The sequence below is a fragment of the Pipistrellus hanaki genome, assembly GCF_964339955.1.
Source record: "Pipistrellus hanaki genome assembly, chromosome: 7".
In the NCBI taxonomy this organism is placed as follows: Eukaryota; Metazoa; Chordata; class Mammalia; order Chiroptera; family Vespertilionidae; genus Pipistrellus; species Pipistrellus hanaki.
Genome location: NC_140509.1, coordinates 6,513,729 through 6,534,436, shown reverse-complemented (window position 1 = coordinate 6,534,436; position 20,708 = coordinate 6,513,729). Strand labels below are relative to the sequence as shown.

General features: G+C 42.1%; 1 protein-coding gene across 9 annotated transcripts in view; it reads left to right on the top strand.

The window, feature by feature from the left end:
• The first annotated feature begins 5,616 nt into the window (after nt 1–5,616).
• FKBP5 (FKBP prolyl isomerase 5) overlaps nt 5,617–20,708 on the top strand; it is a 127,076-nt gene continuing 111,984 nt past the window's right edge. For 2 of the 9 annotated variants that reach the window (XM_084890037.1, XM_084890039.1), the window contains exons 1-2: nt 5,632–5,770; nt 14,464–14,603. The gene's annotated coding sequence lies outside the window, so the exon portion shown is untranslated. Of the gene's footprint in view, nt 5,771–12,874; nt 14,113–14,463; nt 14,604–20,708 lie in introns of those variants that run through there. The other 7 variants (XM_084890033.1, XM_084890040.1, XM_084890042.1 and 4 more) reach the window with 5 other exon arrangements.

Below are 20,708 nucleotides of genomic sequence, written 5' to 3'. Positions count from 1 at the left end.
TAGATGTGAGAGAGATACATCAATTGGTTGCCTCCTCCCACACACATTTGGACTGGGACCAGGGGTCAAACTCGCAACCATTCTGTCTGCAGGCTGACATGCTAACCATTTAACCACACAGGCCAGGGTGAAATGGTTAAGAAAAAAATGCAATGCCCAAAATATAACCTGGTATATGAGAAGGCAAAACAGCAGGAGGAAGAATCAGTAGTAAAAAATGGCAATGGAAGATGATCCATCACTCCAGGCCGGAATTAACAGACACACACCTTAAAGCAGCTCTACTTACTATGCTAAGGAGAGAAAAGCCAAGCTTGAAAATTACAGCAGAGCACTAAGAACTAAATATAAGAAGTGACATGGCAGTTCTGAAAAAGAACAGCACAGAAATTCTAGAACAAAAGAAAAAAATATAGAATAACCTAATTTAAGAGTTTAATAGTGGATTTAAGAGATTTAAAAAATATATTTTTTATTCATTTCAAGAGAGGAAGGGAGAGGGAGGGAGAGATCGAAACATCAATGATTAGAGAGAATTATTGATCACTGCCTCTTGCACACCTCCGACTGGGGATTGAGCCCGCAGTCTGGGCATGTGCCCTTGACCAGAATCGAACTGGGGACCCTTCAGTCCACAGGCCAACGCTCTATCCACTGAGCCAAACCCGCTAGGGCTGAGAAATTTTTTTTTTTTTAAGCTGAAGAGAGAATTAGTGAACTGAAAAATAGTGAGAAGAAAATTTTATAATAAAGCATGGGAGGACCAAAGATAGAAAACACAGAAGAAAGGGATGTATTGAGAAGGTCTAACGTGTTTCTGTTGGGGCCTCAGAAGCAAAGAGGGAAAAGTCCAGAAACAGTGTTTGAATGGCTGAGAATATTTCAACATTTTAAAAAAATTATTCAAAAGTTGATAGGTAGCCATGAAATGACAGATATCCACTCCACCATATGTTCCGACTTTTAAGAAAGTACATCCTCCAGGCACAAATCTGCCTTTGAAAGAATTCTGAAACCAACACAGAGGTAGCTCCGTGGTGGATGGACGAGGGTTTGGGCAGGCTGAGTTCAAGTACAAGCTCTGCAGCTTCCTGGCTGTGCCGCTTGGAGAAGGCTGTTAAAGTTCCGTGTTCTCTGCTGAGAAATGGGACTAGTGGCGCTGGCCTACTCCACATCGCTATTGTGAGAATCAGGTGACAGAGTACATGTGAACAAACCCAGTGCATGCCAAATGCTTTAAAGGTGAGATGTGGGAGATAGGACCTAGTGGAGAATCCAAGATGGCTGCACAAGTAAACATCTAGCCGCAGCCGCACACAACAATTTCAATAAAATACAACTAAAATATAAAATGGACATTACCCAGAACTACAGGAAAGTCGACTGACTGGAAATTCTACAACGAGAAGCAAGGAGAAAACCAGAAGGAAGAGCCGAGGAGCTGTAAAAGCCTAAGGTACGGAGACACGTGGCACGCGCGGAGAGGACAGAGCTGGAGAGGAGGGTGGCTGATTGCCTGGCTGGCGTTCCCTAGCAGGAAGGAGATAAAAGCTCCGACTGTGCTGGGCCCCAGTTCGACTGCTCTGAACCCCAGTTCGAGACCAGACCCTGGGGACCCAGGCTCAAACAGAGGGAGCTGGGCTGTAAGGCGGAACCCTGGGGGAGCGGCGAAAGGAGGTCCCGGAGGCGCGCACATTGCACACAGAGAAGGGACGGTTGGCTGTGCCGCGGGATTGCCCTGGCGGGAAGGAGACAGGGGCTCCAGACTGCTCTGAACGCCACCTCCAACTCCACTTCCAACTGAACTGAACCCCAATACCAGGCTCATTGGGAGAGAGCCTAGACAGTTTGGCAGCAGGCGAAAATCGAGGGCACCTTTCTCTCAGAGGTGCTTGCAATAAGTACTGAAGGACCCTGAGACTCAGGAGCCGCATAGGGCGGGGCTGATGGAAGCCAAGCCTGTAGGCTCCACCCTGAAACCCTGCCCCATCAAGGAAGCTGCGAAAATGCCCTGACGAAATAGATCACAAATGAAAGAAATGGAGGACAAAAAGTGACTGGATATAGAGTTCAAATCTATGCTTATAAGGTTTTTCAAAAATTTCCTAGAAAAGATCGATAAGACCTATGAGGATATGAAAAGGGATCAACTAGAATTAATAAGGAATCAACAAGAAATAAAGAATACATTGTCTGAAATAAAAAATATTATACAGAGTCCTAAAAACAGAATGGAAGATCGCAAGAATCAACTCAAAGATTTGGAACATAAAGAGCTAGAAGACACTCCTCCGCAGAAGCTAGAAGGCAAGAGAATCCAGAAAATTGAAGATACTGTAAGAAACCTCTGGGACAACTTCAAGCGAACCAACATCAGGATTATGGGGGTCCCAGAAGATGAGAGAGAGCAAGATATCGAAAACATACTGAAAGAAATAGTGACAGAAAACTTCCCCCACCTGGTGAAAGAATTAGACTTACAAGTCCAGGAAGCGCACAGAACTCCAAACAAAAGGAATCCAAAGAGGACCACACCAAGACAAATCATAATTAAAATTCCAAGAGCAAAAGATAAAGAGAGAATATTAAAAGCAGCAAGAGCAAAGCAGGTAGTTACCTATAAAGGAGCACCTATACGATTGTCAGCTGATTTCTCAACAGAAACCATGCAGGCCAGACGGGAATGGCAAGAAATATTCAAGGTGATGAATAGTAAGCCAAAGATAATCTACCCAGCAAAGCTATCACTCAGAATCGAAGGCCAGATAAAGAGCTTCACAAATAAAAAAAAGCTAAAAGAGTTCATCACTGCCAAACCAGAATTATATGAATTGCTGAAGGGGGTTCTTTCAGAAGAGAATTTAAATAAAGATAAAAATTATGAATAACAAATACATAACTATCAACAAGTGAATCTAAAAACCAAGGAAATTAAAAAAAAAATCTGATGAACAATATTAACTGGTGAATATAATAGAATCAGAGGTATGGAAGGGGAGTGAACTGATGATTCTTGGGGAAAAGGGGAGAAGGGGGTGTGGGAAGAGACTGAACATAAACTGTGCACCTATGGATGAGGACAATGGGGGGTGGGGAAAGGGCAGAGGGTGGGGTGGGAACCTGGTGGAGGAGGGCAATGGAGGCGGGGGGGGGGAGGAACATTTGTAATAATATGAACAATAAAAATTTATTTTAAAAAAATAGGATCTAGTGCCATTTCAAATTCAAAATAAATAAATAAATAAATAAATAAATAAATAAATAAATAAAATAAAAATAAAGGTGAGATGTGGTTTGAGCAGTAACACAAACATTCCCAGGGCACTAACAGTGACAGGTAGGAACGGCTGCCTCATATGCAGGTCCTGGCACAAAATGAAAATGCAGGGCACCTTGTTGAAAACAGCTTAAGAATTTCAAGATGGTGACAGTAGAGCATTACGCCAAGCACAGATCCCTCCCATGCCCACTACATGAGCCTTGGTGACAAGCCTGGCACAGAACTGCTCTGTGCACGAGGCCCACACCCAGGTGTCTGTAGCCCTAGCCCACATTATCTTTGAATTACGAAGGGCAGCGATATTAGGGAAATCGAAAGCTTATATGTCTCCAAATGCTGAGTAGGGCAAGTGTGACGATGGGCGTGACCTTCTGAGAGTGGGTGGGGCCAGAGAGGCTGCCATTGGGGCTGTGGAACTGACTGTTCCGCACAGATTCTGGCCTAGGCAGAGAGCCGGCAGCAGTATGCACAGGGCCTGTTGTTGTTTGCTGCGGTGTGTTACAACACAGCCTGGCTGCCAGTCCTGGAAGGGCCTGGCCCAGAGCATGTGACCTGGCCACACAGCCTGCAGATTTGCCCACGCTGCTCCTTGCTGTTCCCTCAGTGACTAGGCTTTTCCAGGTCTGTATTTTGAAAATATGTATATTTTTATTGATTTCAGAGAGGAAGGGAGAGAGAGACAGAAACATCAATGATGAGAGAGAATCGTTGATTAGCTGCCTCCTGCACTCCCCATCCCACACTGGGGATCAAGCCCACAAACCCCACCAGGAATCGAACCATGAACTCTTGGTTCAGAGGTCAACACCCAACCACTGAGCCACACCAGCCCAGCTCCAGGTATTCGTTTTGCTCATGTATCCTCCCCCTGTCTGGGAGTCCCTTTCCTTCCTCTTCCAAATTCCTCCACCTGGCAAACACAACCTTTTAAGACTCTAGGATCACCTCTTCAATGAGGCCTTCCCTGTCTCTCTCAGGAACAGCAGACTCCTCACCCCCTGGGACCTTCCGCTGAGCTCTCTGCAGACATCTGCCACAGAACCTGTAACAGGAGTACTGCCTTGTAATGTGCACATCACCATCTCCCGGGCTGAAGCTGTCAAGGGCTGCAAAAAAAAAGTCTTCTTATATACCTGCACAAAGCTCACACAGTGCTTGCTATTAGTAAGCATAGCAAATGCTTAATCAATTGGTGTTGGTATGCAGACTAGTTTTAATCCGCATTGTTTTTGTGGAATTAATGCATGCATAAATTGTTTCAGGACTCTTCCTGGCGAAGCTTCTAGGCACAGAGACAGGGCCTTGCCCTGGAGGAGGTTTCAGCGTTGGCTGTCTCTTCTGCAGGCCCCACCTCTTGAAGGCAGGAATGATTGTCAGATTGGCTCCTCATAAAAACCCAAGAGACCAGGTGATAGAATGGAGAGAGCAGATTTGGAGTTAGGAAATTCGGCTTCTATTGATAGCTGTGAGACATGAGGTTTCCATAGGTAACTATGAAGTCCCATATGGGACTTAAGGTTTCTGTTTTTTCAAAAAATGAGGGATTGGTCTAGTTACTCCCCAAGGCGCAGGAATCCCCATGGGAGCAACTCAGAGGTGGCCATCTACTTGGAGGAGCCGGGACCCTCTTGCAGCTGAGTTTGCTTGGCAGACCTACCCTTTGGGGGAGGAGTGCTGGGAGAGAACGCAAACATTTTTCTAAGGTACTTTGCTGCCTCAATCACATGGAATCTAGTGTTTGAAAGGTTCATAAAGTCAACTATTGTAGCTTGTTCAGACACTACTTTCTCTGGACTTAAAGTTAGGGGTGTGTGTGTGTAGTTGTGAATATGTGTGTGGTGTGTGTGTAGTTGCGTGTGGTGTGTAGTTGTGTGTGTGGCGTCGTGTGTGTAGTTGTGTGTGGTGTGTGTAGTTTGTGTGTGTATATGTGTGGTGTGTGTGTAGTTGTGTGTGGTGTGGTGTGTGTTTGTAGTTTGTGTTTATTGTGTGGTTGTGTGTGTAGTTGTGTGTTGTGTGTGTGTGTGTAGTTTGTATGTGTGTGTGGTGTGTATATGCACGCGTGTAGGGTGGTGGTGGGCGGCCAGTCAGCTTCCTCCATCCCCTCCCTCCAGCCTCACAAAGGGCTGGGGTCAGACACGTGGGCTGGCGTGAAGAGGCGGAGGTTACACTAAGGCGGAGGTGCAAACGGACGGGGGCGGGGTCTCATTTGCATGAACGGCTCGCAGCTACCAATCCAGACCAGCAGAGCGAGAGCCCGCGCGCCTTTTGGGGGCGGACTGACAGCTCCGGGGCCCAATGGGAGGCGGGTCCTGCGAACGGCAGGGGCGGGACGGCGCCGGGCGCTGCCCGGGGGATTCGGGCCGGTTCGCGGGCGCTGCCAGTCTTGGGCGGCGGCGTCCGGCGCGCGGGCAGCCTGCTGGGCGGGCTGAGGGCGGACGGCGCGCGGGTGCGGCGGAAAGAGACGGGGCCGACGGACTACCGCAGCGACAGGTATTGGCTCCGCGGCCGCAGGGATCGGGCGGGCGGCCGCGGCGCCCCGGGAGCCGAATCCCCTCCTTCGCGGTCCAGCCGCCGCGCCACCTCCCCGCCCCCTCACGCCTCACGCGGCTCCGCGAGCGGGGGGCGGTGCGTCCGGGCGAGCGGGGCCGGGGAGCCTCGAGGCCGGCGCGGCGGAGGCCCCAGCCCCACGGCGGGGCCCCTCTGCGCCCGCCCGCCGGGTCGCGGCGCCGGCGCTCCCTCCCGGAGGCGCGGAGCCGGCGGCCGCGGAGCCGCTCCCCGTCCCGCCGCGCTCCCTCCCGCGGAGGCGAGGCCGGTGGCGCCCGCTCGTCCTCACGGCTTTGTTTCCCGCCCGGGTTGACAGGTCCCGGCTCCGGCTCCCGTCGGCGGTCCCCACTCGCCCGAGGCCCGGCGCTCGTGGCCGCGGCCGCCGGAGCAGCGGCGGGACCCGCGCGGAGAGGCGGGCGGCGCGTGAGCAGCGGCGGCCGCGGGGAGCGAGAAACTTCGCCTCGCGGGCCCGGGCGGCGGGACAAGTCACCGGGGAGAGCCGCGCCGGGCGCCGAGGCGGACGGAGCCTGGCTGGTCCGGGGGGCCGCGGAGGGCGAGGAGGGCGGAGCGGCCGCCCCGCGCTCCCCGCCTCACCTGCCGCCCCGGGCGAGGGACGGGGCCGCTCCCGCCCCGGGCGCCCCCCGAGGTGCCCGTCCCAGCAGGTGACGACCCGGGCCGCCCGGGAGCCCGTTCGGAGTTGTTGGGGCTCCCTGCTTCCTCCGCTCCCGGGACGGTATCCCGCCTCCCCTCACTGATGTGTAAAAAGGCGGTGCTGGCGACAGTGGAGGGGTCAACCCCGTGTGGATCGTCATTCAAAATAAAAGTAGAGGCGTCGGCGTGAAGATTGACCTCCTTCGGTCGCGGAGCCGGGAGGAACACTAGTCTCATTAAAAAGAAAGAGTTGGTGCACAGGTGGCGGGAGCCTGCGAGGTGGAGGCGCGGAGCCCGGGCTGCAGCGCTCGGCGCGGCGGGGACGGCGTGTACTACGCTTGGCCGCCATTCAGCCAGCTCTGCGCGAAGCTGCCTGAGCTAGTGGTTTTGGGTTTACTTTTCAGGAGTGTGTTTTCCAGTGGGATAGGGCTGGGTATTGAATGGGAGCTTTCTTTGCCTCTCTGAGGGTGGACAGGAGTGTTTGTTTTTATTGTCTTCTCATTTTGTTACGTTGTGTACGAGGCAAAAAGTTAAGGCAAGATTTTGGTTCAGTGTTTCTAATATTCTGTGGTGTTCTGCTACCCCCCCCCCCAAGGGTTTTTACTTTAGAGAATTATGGTAGTTTTTTTTTTCTTTTGCAGTTTAAATACAAATTCTAGATAGACTTAACCATGATTCTTGTGGGGAATTTTTATTTCGCATACCTACACTTAGCATTTTCTGTTTGTCTCTTTCCAATTGACCTCCATTTACAATTATGGCCCTACCCAGTTTAGGACATCTACAGAAAAAATTTTTTTTTAAAAAATAATGAATAATTATTATTTTTAAGATACATATTTTAAATGAGAATTAACATTCACTTGTGAGAAATATGATTTAGTTTACTCATTTGTTTCTAATGTGCCTTGTTTTATATCTTTCTTGGATATGAAACTTAAGAACAAAATTATAATTTTTATTTAGTTATGTTATCTTATTAGTGTCTCATTGAATGGTAAGTTTACTTAGCTAATTAGTAACACTCTTTAAAGCTGAACTGTAACCATCAGGCTAGTTGTGACTATTTGGGATTTTTAAAAAATAATAAAAAATGGTCTTTGTGAAATGTTTTATTTTTCTAGAACAGGCTTACATGTTATGAAGTCTTTTGTCTTTCCAACATTTTGCAAAACAAGCATGTTTCTGAATAATTTTTTTCTTGGGGGAAATTTGGGGTGAATGTCTTATGTAAAACATAATTTTAACCAGTTCAACACGAAGAACTTAAAAAATATTGAAAGATGACTATTTAAATCCTAAAATTTCTGCTTATTCTTGGATTGGAAAAGAATACATATCTTGGGTTATTTTTAGTTTCCTAAAGGTTTCTGAGCTGAAGAGGAATCAGACTACAAAAGAAAGAGCATCCTTTCCTATAGCTGTAGAAGTTGTTATTAAAAGCTGGGTTGGCTTTTTGATTGAACAGTGGGTTGTCTTCGGGTAGTGTTTTATTTTCAATATAAAGTAATAAGGAATCACCTAAGATTAGGGAATAATTTAACTACACTGGGTAATTAGAAATTTTACAATCTTTATTCTATGATGGTGTTTATGCCACATATAAATTAAAATTATCGTTTTATTTACACAAAACCATACTTTAGGAACTTTATTAAAGTGTCTTTTATAACTAAAAGCTCATTTTCAGTTTTTAGATATTTTAATTACTGATTTTTGTCCATTTTAACTTGTGGTAGACCGTATCATAAAATTATCAACCACATTTCAGTTTCAAAATTAAGCATAAGTTGAATTCTCATATCTACACAGTAAATATTGAGAGTGTTTGTAAGTCATTTACCTTCAGGTGTGGCTTCTTTTGAGTTTGGGGGTGGGCAAATCATATTAAATGAATAAAATGACAAAAAATAAGGACATGTTAAAACAGCTAAATTCAAGGCTAACTCAAATGACACTGTTAGACATTAATACTGTTTTATTTAACAGTAACATGCATAATATACCTGGCATTAGGAATAGCCATGATAGGCCTTTAATATAAGGCGGGGCAAAAGTAGGTTTACACATGTAAGTACCCAAAACGATTCTTATAATATTATTTATTAGTTATATTATTTCCATATGAACAACTGTAAAGCTACTTTTGCCCCACCCTGTATAATCATCACAATTCTTAAAGAAGAATCTGTATTATACATATTTTGGCATACTAAATTCTATAATTATTTAATGCTATGATTTTTAAACTATTTGAACTTCCTGACCTAGCTGATTAATAATTAAATTTTGTTTTTTCATTATTTTACATTTCTGAATTTTCTATAATGCATTTTTAATTTCTGACATTAATCTCCCAAAGTGTAAAGAAAATTAAATCTACACTCATCAGAAACTGGGTGGACATTGGTATATAAATCACATAACTATTGATTTAAAAACAATAGCCACTTAAGTGATTTAATTTGCAAAGAAGATGTTCACTTATTGTATAAAAGAGACTTCTGCCAATGATACAGGTTAGGATACTTTATAGAAGGACCTTATATAGCCTTGTCTCCTTCATCTCTGTAACTCACAGGTTACTAAGGATACTTTAGCAGTATTTGAAACACTGAAATTCCAGTACTGACAATAATTTGTACTTTAAAGTTATGAGAATTGACCTACACTCTGCTGAAACTTAAACATGTAAGGCCATAGTCCTCAAAAGGGGCAAGTTCATTTTATGCTTCATTTAGTATTTAGTTTTAGTCTTCTGGAAACATCTGGTTAATGAGAGAGAATCATCATCAGGAGGAATATAGGGTATACACTTTTGTTATACCTGTGTTCTACCCTTGGACTGGAAGAAAAACACTTTAAAAAGAAGAACAAAATTTTATTTTAGTTCTCAAACAATCAGACAAAAGATATTGAAAGTAAGTTGGGAATTGTAGCAGTTTGGAGCTGCTTTCATTTATGTAATAGTTAATTAAGGTTGTTTTCTTTTAGAAAGAGGTACAATTATTAGGAAAACGAAAATGATGTATTTTCAGAGTAAAATAATTGGTTTTTAAGTAAACAGTTACACATCTGTGAAAGTTAGGGAACATCCAAATACCTAAAATATATGTAATACATTTAAATTGTTCTTGAAATTGCTCATGTTTTGGAAGGAGGAATAAAGATGAAGAAAGATCCAAGACTAGAAGAGGGTTCTTTTTCCTTTAGTAGAGGAAAGCAGGCAGTGGTTAATTCTAGAATCATTTATAATATTTTGCCTCCATCTTGGCATTTATAGATTAAATGAGGAGCCACTCCTTGTGCCTTGAAAATGGCCATTTGATTGTCAGTAGCAGGGTTGGAAATTTCAGTTTGATCTCTTCAGAAATAAGATCTGTGCATATGTTTCTTGCCTCTGGAAATTAAAGAACCTCCTTTTCTGTCATCTGAAAATTACACAGTGGAATTTGAAAATCAAAATGTCTCTATCACAGACTTAAGGCTACAGTGAATTACTTTTAGGAATGGAAAAAATATATTTTGAATGAGGATAAAAGTCTTTACTCATGTTAAATATTAACCGATGGAATTATTTCCATGTTTAACTTTTTTAAAAGGCAAGACAAAATAAAGTCTTGTAATGTTAATACATTTTAGGTTTTACCTCTACCTTACAAATTATTACATGATGGATGATAACATTTAATGTTTTTAAATTCTAGTTTGGGAATGAGATTTGTTATGAGAAGATTATTATTTCATTGAAGCAAAACAGGTTAATTTACACGGAGAGAAATTTGTTTCTTTTGAATTACTCTTAAGTCAATACATAATACTTACTAAGAAAAATTGAGATGGTCATCTTTCCCATCTTAGATTTCCACTTTATAAATTATTTTAATGAATCTTTGTTGGTCCTGGATGGACTTCTTAGAATCTACTCATTTACTTACATACGTTATGGGTGTGTGTGCAGTTGACCCTTGATCAAGACATGATAGGGGTGTTGCCCCCCAGCTCCCCAAGCTGAAAATCCAGGTCTATCTTCTGACTCCTCCAAAACTAAACTATAGTTGACCCTTCCTATCCATGGATTTAACCAATTGTGACCCAAAAAGATATTTTCTTAAAAACACACAAACTTTTTTTGATTTCAGAGAGGAAAGGAGAGGGGGAGAGAAAAATAAAAGCATTGCTTATGAGAGAATAATTCATCAGCTGCCTCCTGCATGTCCCCCACTGGGGATCGAGTCTGCAACCAGGGCATGTGCCCCACAAACTGTGACCACTTGGTTCATAGGTCGATGCTCAACCATTGAGCCACACCAGCTGGGCCAAAAAGGTATTTTCAATCTGCGGTGAGTAATCTGCTTTATGGAGAGCCAGCTGTACTCATAGCTTGCCTTTGCCTTACTGATAGCATAAACAGTTTATTAAACATTTTTTATGGTTTGTATTATATACTGTGTTCTATAATAGAGTAAGCTAGAGAAAATCAGAAGGAAGAGTAAATATATTTACTCTACTTATTGAAAAAAAATCCATGTGTCAGTGGACCAGCATAGTTCACACCTGTGTTGTTCAAGGGTCATATGTAGATACACACATACAGGTAGATAGATACACAGGTATGTAAGTAAATATTCTATTTTTTTTTTTTTTTGCATTTTATATATGTAACTATTTACTATTTAAATCAATCCATTTATCTATACTATATGACTTCCCAGGATAATTTATATGTGAAACCTCCCTCCCTTTTTAAGTCCTCACACCAGGATATTTTTTCCATTGAATTTTAAACAGAGTGGAAGGGAGGGAGGAGAGTTGGGGGAGAGACAGAGAGAGACACATCGATGTTAGAGAGTTACATTGATTGGTTGCCTCCTGCTGATGCCCCAACTGGGCTGTGATCAAACTACCACCAAGGTATGTGCCCTTTACTGGGAATTGAACCTGCATCCCTTCTGTCCATCTGTGGGCTACTACTCTTAACCCTGAGCCAAAAAGGCCAGGGCAGCCTCCCCATTTAAAAAAAAACACATTTTTATTGTTTTCAGGGAGGGAAGAAAGGAGGGAGGGGGGAGAAAGAGAGACATCAGTGTAAAGAATACTGATTGGCTGCCTCCTACATGACCCACATGGGGATCAAGCCTGCAACACGGGCTTGTGCCCTGACTGGGAATCAAACAGTGATCTCCTGGTTCATAGGTCAACGCTCAAACACTGAACCACAATAGCCAGCTCCCCCTTCTTAAATGAAATTCTGTACCAAGAAGAATAAAGTACATGTCCACAAAAAACTGATCCAAAATGTTCGTAGCAGATTTTTTCATAACAGTAATGAACACAACAATATGTATGAATCTCAGTAATAGTATTTATTCAGAGCAAGGGAAGCCAGACATACGAATGTACCAAATGATGCCGTTTATAAAAAATACAAGAGTCAAGACTTACATACGGTGATAGAAATCAGGTCAGTGGTTTGGTTCACTTATTTTTAAAAAAATATATTTTATTGACTTTTTACAGAGAGGAAAAGAGAGGGATAGAGAGTTAGAAACATTGATGAGAGAGAATCATAAATCAGTTGCCTCTTGCACACCCTTCTACTGGGGATGTGCCCACAACCAAGGTACATGCCCTTGACCGGAATCAAACCCGGGACCTTTCTGCAGGCCGACGCTCTATCCACTGAACCAAACCAGTTTCTGCTGGTTCACTTATTTAAATTCTTCCCTTTTTGCATCTACATAAGAAAGTTATTTATTTTGTTACTAAATTGGAAGATGTTTGGTAATGGTTTTTAATTAACATTTTAAAAAATCCTCACCTGAGGACATTTTCATTGATTTTAGAGAGAGGGGAATGAAGAGAGAGAGAGAGAGAGAGAGAGAGAGAGAGAGAGAGAGAGAAACATTGAGGTGAGAGAGAACATCAATTGGTTGCCCCCTGCCTACTCCCAACCAGGGTTGCAACCCGAAACCTTTTGGTGTATTGGACAGCACTTAAGGAGTTGAGCCACACAAATTAGGGTTCAACAAGTTAATCATTGATGCTGGGGATAAACATCTATTTTGCCTAACCAAAATTATACACTTATGTAGCTTATATATATTTTTATCATCAAAAATATGTTAATTGAAGAGAAAAATGTCAAATGTCCAACATCAGCCAACGTGGATAAAAGGACTAACTTTTTTTTCAGTTAAATGAATATATTCATATATTCATGTTCCTCTGAAATGACAGACATGGCCTTTTTGCCCTTTCTTACCCACTAATGACTTTCTGTCAATGCATAGCCTGGGAAAGAAAGATTGCTTTTTTAGCTTTCATTTAGAATAAGTCCAAATATTCTATATCTATAGAATGAAGTACTAGTCATTTGGAAAGTTAGATTGTCTTCAAAGTGTAGTTTCTGAGGAATGCTGTTATCTAAATGTTTGTTTTTGTGTGTGTGTGTGTTTTTGTGTGTGTGTGTTTTCTTTCTTTAAAACTCAGTCATTGCCATGCTTTGTTAGGTCTTAAATCTATACCTTCAGTCTAAACTTTAGGCCTTCCAAATTTGAGGTCCACATTTTCACCTATGTCTTGAAACTAAATATGCTTAAATACCACCTCTAGCAGCTGCACACCCAACACCCCTCCCCCCAGCAAAACCCCCCCTTCTCTTCCTGACTTTTCCTCTTTAGCTGTTAATGACTCCATTGTTCTTACTGGTCATTTGTTACTCTTCCTTTACTTCTTAAGCTCAGTGAGTCACTAATTCACTCCTCCCCCACCCAACTTTAAAATGTCTCTTTTAGTTTTTTATTTTATTTAATTATTTTAAAAATTGATTTCAGAGAGAGGGATTGACAGAAACATCAATGATGAGAGAAAATCAACCTCCCCCTCCCCCCTTACACACACAACCACAACTGCCATACCTAGACAGCTACCAACATGTGGATAGCATACACAGTGTGGAGAAGCTTGAGGAAAGGATGATTCATGTCCTGGGTGGGATGGTGTGCAGTTTAAAACCTATGAATTGTTTGTTTCTGGAACTTTCCATTTACTGGGGTAACTGAAACCACAGAAAGTGTGACCGCGGATAAAGGGGTACTATTGTAGCTGATTTCCAAGTCACTCGGCTCAAATAATCTGGTGAATGGTGACTGGCAGTTTATCAAGGAATATAAACAGCAGACTTTTCATAGAACACAGAAATGACCCAGAATGAGTTCCTTCTGGCCCAGAATATTTGCAGGTACTTTGTAGTAAGGGGAAAGAAATACTGAGAATATATAACACATATGTAGGACTTCCTAGTGTTTCATGACTAAAAGAACAGGTGTGTAGGTTTACCTTAAAACTCTTCTCCTATCCCTTGTCCCATTATTTCCTGGCCAAGATAGTTCCCATCAAAAAGCCATCTTTGCTGTAAGTGACATGATACTCTATTTTATTACTTCCCCCCCTCTTAAATATGTTTTTAAAAAAGTGTGTTTTGTTTTTACTGATTTCAGAAAGAAGAAGGAATAGGGGGAGAGAGAAACATCGATGAGAAACATCAATCATCTGCCCCCTGCATCCCCTCTATTGGTGATCGTGTCAGAACCCCGGCATGTGCTCTCACTGGGAATTGAACTGGTGACCTCCTGGTACATGGGCCCATGCTCAACCAATTGCACCACACAGGCCTGGCCCTTTTGTTTTGTTAATTCTCATCTAAGTGTTTCTTTTCCATTGCTTTCCAGAGAGAGAGAGAGTGGGAGGAAGGGAGAGAAAGAAAGAAACATAGATGTGAGAGAGACATACAGATTGCTTGCCTCCCATACAAACCCCAACCTGGAGCAGGGAGGGAAACCGCAGCCAAGATATATGCCCTTGACTGAGAAACAAACCCGTGATCCTTCTAAGCTACACTGGTCAGGGCTTTCCCCTTTATAGACTCCTGGAATCAACATCCTATATAATAAAAGCCTAATATGCATATTGTCCCCTTGACCCAGAGTTCGACTGCCTGCTATGACATGCGCTGACCACCAGGGGGCAGTGTGGAACATGGCGGGGTCAGCAATGCAGCACTGGCAGGCAGCAGGCGGCAGATGGGCCCCAACGAGAGCGGGACCATGGCGGGATGGTGGAGCAGGTGAGCGGGCGGTGCCAGGCTAACGCAGGTGTGGGTGGGGCCCAATCGCCCAGCTGATAACTTACAGATGGTGATCAGCAGTGAGGGGTGGGGGTTGGGGCCGCTGCTCGTTTCCCAGATGCTGAGGGAGCTGGGTGGGGCCTGATGACACAGGCAGAAGGGGGCACCCCGGGGCCCAGGTGCTGCCCAGGGCCCAGAAGTCAGCTGGGACCTGCCCTTCTGTGCCAGATGCTTGTGCTTTGATCGCTGGCCAGGCCTAAGGACCATACCTGTGCACGAATTTCATGCACTGAGCCTCTGTGTGTCAGAAAGATAGGAGACAGCTTATTTGGGAGGATATAAAATAGAAAAGGGAAAATAAGTAATACCCATTGTACTTCCATTAGCAGTCATCCAGCCTCCTGAGCTCTGGGGCCTGATTCCGTTCCAAAGGGATTATAGTTTACTAGTATATACTTGGCTTACTTTTGGTCAGTTTTTTTATGGAGATCTTTCATCTTTCTGCTCTTCTGGGAAATGATTGCATTTCTTAACTGTAGGAATTAAGACCCAACTTAAGATTACTGACTTTGGGAATAATATAATTATCTTACTGTTTTAGTTAAACCAGAATATCTTATTATTTTCTCCAATAGGAACTAGGAATAATAATGGGGATTCTGAGATGCTTATGCAGAAATTATTTTAGTGGTTAAGAGTGGAAAAGGGAAGAGAAAGATACACTATTTCTCGGAAGCCTAATGGGGTAGGAATGGACACTGGGAAGAGATTCAGGAGTGTTGCTACTAAGTTCCTATCTGATCTTGGGCAAGTTAAAGTTATTTTACCATTCTGAGACTTGTTTTAATTGTAAAATGGGTGGGTTGGATCAGATAGTATTTTAAGGTTTGTAGCTCTGAAATTCTAAAGAGTGTTTTCTCGGGAAAATAAACCTCCTCTAGTGTTCATAATTAATGGTTTTCCAGTGACTATTTTATGTACATATTTTTTTGGTTGTTTCCACTACAGTTTAGGAAAAGAAATAAAGGAATCAGCATTCAAAAATTGATTAGATTTTAGAGTTTTCATATATGTATCTGCACTGAATTTATTCTGAACTCTTACTTTCACCATTTTCCTGCCTTTCTCACATTTTTATTTTATTGTCTTTGCTTTACAGAAGAACTTTCTTATCCCTCTTTTTATTGCTTCTCCTTACCATTTTTTTTTCTAGCTGGCTTTTATTGCCCCTATTTCATATGGGCATGGAATTCATCCTTTAAACCAGTGGTTCTCAACCTTTTTAATGCTGTGACATGCTAGCAGGGTTACCTAAGACTATCAGAAAACACAGATATTTACATCACGATTCATTAGCAGTAGCAAAATTACAGTTATGAAGTAGCAAAAATAATTTTATGGTTGGGGGTCACCACAACATGAGGAACTGTATTAAAGGGTCACAGCATTAAAAAGGTTGAGAACACTGCTTTAGACCCTTGAGTCTGGTCATCACTAAATTCTAGACATTTCAATGGTTGTTAGGATTAATGGAACCCTTCTACTCTAATACAGAAACTGGAGAGATGAATCCTAGGATAAATGAAATGGGAGAGCTGAAGAGAGAAGAAATAGTGTGCAAAAGAGTTTCCAAGAATTTTTGGATTTCTTTTTCACTTAAAAGTTAAAATATATAAGTTTTGATAATGGTGACTCTGCCAGTGATATCAAAGTTCGGTCTAAAAGTCTTGTGAGTTTCTTGAGGGTAACAGCTGTAACTCTAATTCTGAATTCTTAATGTTCAGTATAGTGCTGCAGAATAAGAACAAGTTGGGACTGATTCTTCAAGGTGTTTTGTGGGTGGCTGGAGATTAAGAGTATGACATAGACTCTTATTAAGACTGTCTCTACCACTCTCTGGTATTTGGGCAAGCTACTTGGTTTTTCTAAGCCTCAGTTTCCTCCTCTATAATACTAGAGAGGGGGCAGTGTTAATTCCTACCACAGGGTTGTTGTGAGGATTAAATGAGATAATACATATAAAGTACTTAACCTGGAGCCTGGTATGTATCTTCGAGCTATAAGTATTAAGTGCTATCATAGTTTTATTAATAAGCACTTCAGTGTCCACATGGTAAGTTCCTTTATGCTCTAAATAATGTTACATAATAAATAAGACAAGATCCTGTTTTTAGAAAAGACAGAACATATGCACAAAAGATAAATAACAGGCTAGATCCCATGGTAAATGGCAAATTAGTGGTTTACTTAGAGATTCAAGAGGCAGGAATAATTGCTGAGCAGATGAGAACTTCAAGAAGGTGTCAGAACTTGATTACCCCGAATTTAGAAGGACTAGTTGGCAAATTAACCTGTTAACCGGGGAGTTCCCTTTTTAATTACGCAACGTATAACGGGCGCATACTCTTTCACTAGGACTTGTCAGTACGTCACGCCCGGTGGACGTAATTTCATATTATTATTTTTTATTTATGCTTAATTAAAATAAATGAAATATATATTTTTTCATTTATATATAAAGCACAAAGGAAAATACAAAATTACAAACAAATAGAAAAGAATACCAACAAAAAACTGGAAACATCGAATTAAAAAATTATAAATTTTACAAACAATTATAAAGATTACAAAAAATATATACTGTCCATTTCAGGGCGCAACATATATTTCAAGAACGTATTCATATGTCCTCCTTGTTCCAGATACTGTTTACATTTGACATATTTGTAAGTCCCACTCGCTTGGTTAACAGGTTAGGCTCCTTGGAGGAATCCTACTCTGCTACTATGTAATCATAAACAATATATTTACTCTCCCTCCTAGGATTGTTGAGGTAATTAAATAAGTGATTACCTGTCAGGCACTTAGAATGTGCCTCAAACATGGTTAGAGTATGATAAACTATTATTGTAAGGTGAGAGAAGGGAAAATGCATTTCAGATAGAACATTGAGTGATAATGAAGGGGAGATAACCCTTGATTTGTTGAAATGATGAAGCAGAATTGGCTGGAGGGAATAGCCTGTTGGAAAATAGTAGGTAATGGTGTCAGGGCAGAATTATGAATGGTTAAGTCAGGGAGTGTGACATCTTTCCCTATGTACTGAGGGATCCTGGGAGGGTTTCTTGGATAACTTGTGAAGTATTCTTGTGTTATAGGTAACATTTCTAAGTCTGCAACTCTAGCATTTCTCACTACCTCACCTAACTTCAATATAACTGAAATTTCTATTCAAACTAATTTTGACAATGAAGCTCATGATCTTTCCTGAACTGTTATGCCTCTTTAACTTGCCCATTTCTTTTTTTAAAGTGTTTTTGTTTGTTTGCTTGCTTTTAAAATCCTCACCCGAGGGTATTTTCCAGTTGATTTTTAGAGAGAGTTCAAGAGAGAGGGAGAGACGGAGAGAAATATTGATGTGACAGAAACACATCAATTGATTGCCTCCTTCATGGCCCAACCAGGGCCTGTTCAGGGGAGGAGCCTGCAACTGAAGTACTGCCCTTCTGTGGAATCAAAAACTCTGGAGTCCTCAGGCCGAGGCTCTATCCACGAGACAAACCGAGTAGGGTTACCGTATTTTTCGGACCATAAGACGCACCGGACCATAAGACGCACCAGTTTTTAGAGAAGGGAAATGAAGAAAAAAAGATTCTGAAACAAATAGTGTCCTAAAATATTTTATGTGCATTAAAACCCAACATCACAGTCATAAACACATGTAATCAACCCTGTAAACAGCAGCATTTAGAACCATTTAGAACCATTATTAACAAATACAGTCAGCAAAAGACAAAATGTACTGTAAAACACAATAACGAGAGACTTCAGTAATAAATTAGAATAAAGTTGAAGATTTATGGTAAAGGTTCTGCTGAGATCTACAGTATGCCTACCCAGTAGTCAAGCACGGCAACAGAGGGCGGAGAGGAATGATTGGGGGAATAGACGCGGCATTCTTCCGGGCACGGAGTACGGGCCAGCAAGGGGTACAGGCGATGATTACGCAGTTACCGTACACCGCACCTGGGCTGACATGGAGATATGGCTGCAGCGAGGGCATGGAGGCTGACTACCATACATGGGAACTCCTCTACCACTCGGGGTTTACAGAGCGGGGCAGACACTCTGGGCACGGAGGAATGGACAGTGGCTGCAGCAAGCACACAGAGCCGGGCAAGCACACAGAGACCACACAGAGCCGGGCAAGTAACAAAACTTTTTTTTTAAAGTATATGTGTAGGCTATATTTGGACCATAAGACGCAGGGACTTTTTCCCCCCACTTCTGGGGGGGAAAAAGTGCGTCTTATGGTCCGAAAAATACGATAATTTGTCCATTTCTTTTTGTAAATGTGTCCATTTTTTCCCTCCAGTTTAGTGGGTTGTTTCTACTACTGTTTTCCTCTCTGTCCTTGAAACCCCAGCGTGGATCTTAAATCACCAAAGCCAGTGGTCAGCAAACTCATTAAGCAAATATCAACCGTACAACGATTGAAATTTCTTTTGAGAGCCAAATTTTTTAAACTTCTTCTAACGCTACTTCCTCAAAATAGACTCGCCCAGGTTGTGGTACTTTGTGGAAGAGCCACACTCAAGGGGCCAAAGAGCCTCAGTTTGCCGACCATGGACCAAAGCCATAAATTGGGAAGCGCCAGGTAGAGGAAGGTTGTGCAGCCCTCTTTTTTTTTTTTTAAATATATATTTTTATTGATTTTTCACAGAGAGGAAGAGAAAGGGATAGAGAGTTAGAAATATCGATGAGAGAGAATCATCGACCAGCTGCCTCCTGTACACTCCATACTGGGGATGTGCCCGCAACCAAGGTACATGCCCTTGACCGGAATCGAACCTGGGACCTTTCAGTCCGTAGGCAGACACTCTATCCACTGAGCCAAACCGGTCCCGGCAGCAGCCCTCTTGTTTATAGATGAGGATCTTGAGGTCCAGAGGAAGGAAAGTCAGGTGGACAAGATCCACAGCTAATTAGTAAGCAGGCCTGTATCTTCCTGAGCTAAATAAAGGCTGTTTTTTAATGTCATCCTAGTGTGATTCCCAACCATCTGAATTATTAGTACTACCAATTAGTAGTACTACCAATAAATTTTCTACTAATGTTATTAAACACCAAGATAAAAAGTAATTTTACCACCATTAATAATATGATAACAACTCACTCTTAATGAGAAACCCATGATTACATTTTTTTGACAAGCTTACTGTTGTTAAAATAACATTTAAAACCAAGACTTCAAAATCTGCTTTAAAAAGAAAGGGTTTATTTCTTTCATTTTTTGAGTTGTAAGTTATAAATGTATGATCATAGTGTCATACATAAACAGCATTCTCAAAGTGGGCTCTTTTGCAGAGTGATTTACAGGACAGTAAGATTAGCATTAAAAATTTGGCAATGAGCTTTGGCTGGTGTGGTTGAGTTGGTTGGATCATCTTCCCATGGACCAGAAGATGGTGGGTTTGAGTCACGGGGCACAAAGCCAGTTTTTGGGTTCAATCCCTGGTTGGAATACGTGCAAGAGGCACATCGATGTCTCTCCCTCTCTCTCTCTCTCCCTCTCTCCCTCTCTCCCTCCTCCCCCCTCTTCCTTCCTCTCTCTAAAGTAAAACAAAAAAATTTTTTTTTAATTGGGAATAATTGTACTTCCACCTCACAATCAATCCCTAACCCTGTATTCCTATTACAGTAATTTCTAAGTTTTCATCTTTATTCAGTCTCTTACACTTAAATATATGCTGCACATAGTGGTGAGAAACTTATTTAAGCCTTATTGCTTTCTAATTGTTTTCTTACCTAGATGCAATGTATCTTAGAAGCTCTAAGCTTAGGGTCTGTTACTCTGGTTGCTCAGTAAATATTCCCTTTTTTTACAGAGCAGGTAATTTTTTCTCATATATAGATCATGTCAGTTCCTAATCACCAAATCATTATAACAACATTTTTATTCCTTTGAAATGTATTGTTTTAATCCTGGCAAGATGCCCTCCCTACATTTTGAAAATTTGTGTGTTGTACAAGTGTTTTTAGTCAAATTAAGAATAATTTTACTGTGAAATGATTTTGCAACTGATAATCATATTCTTTCCTATG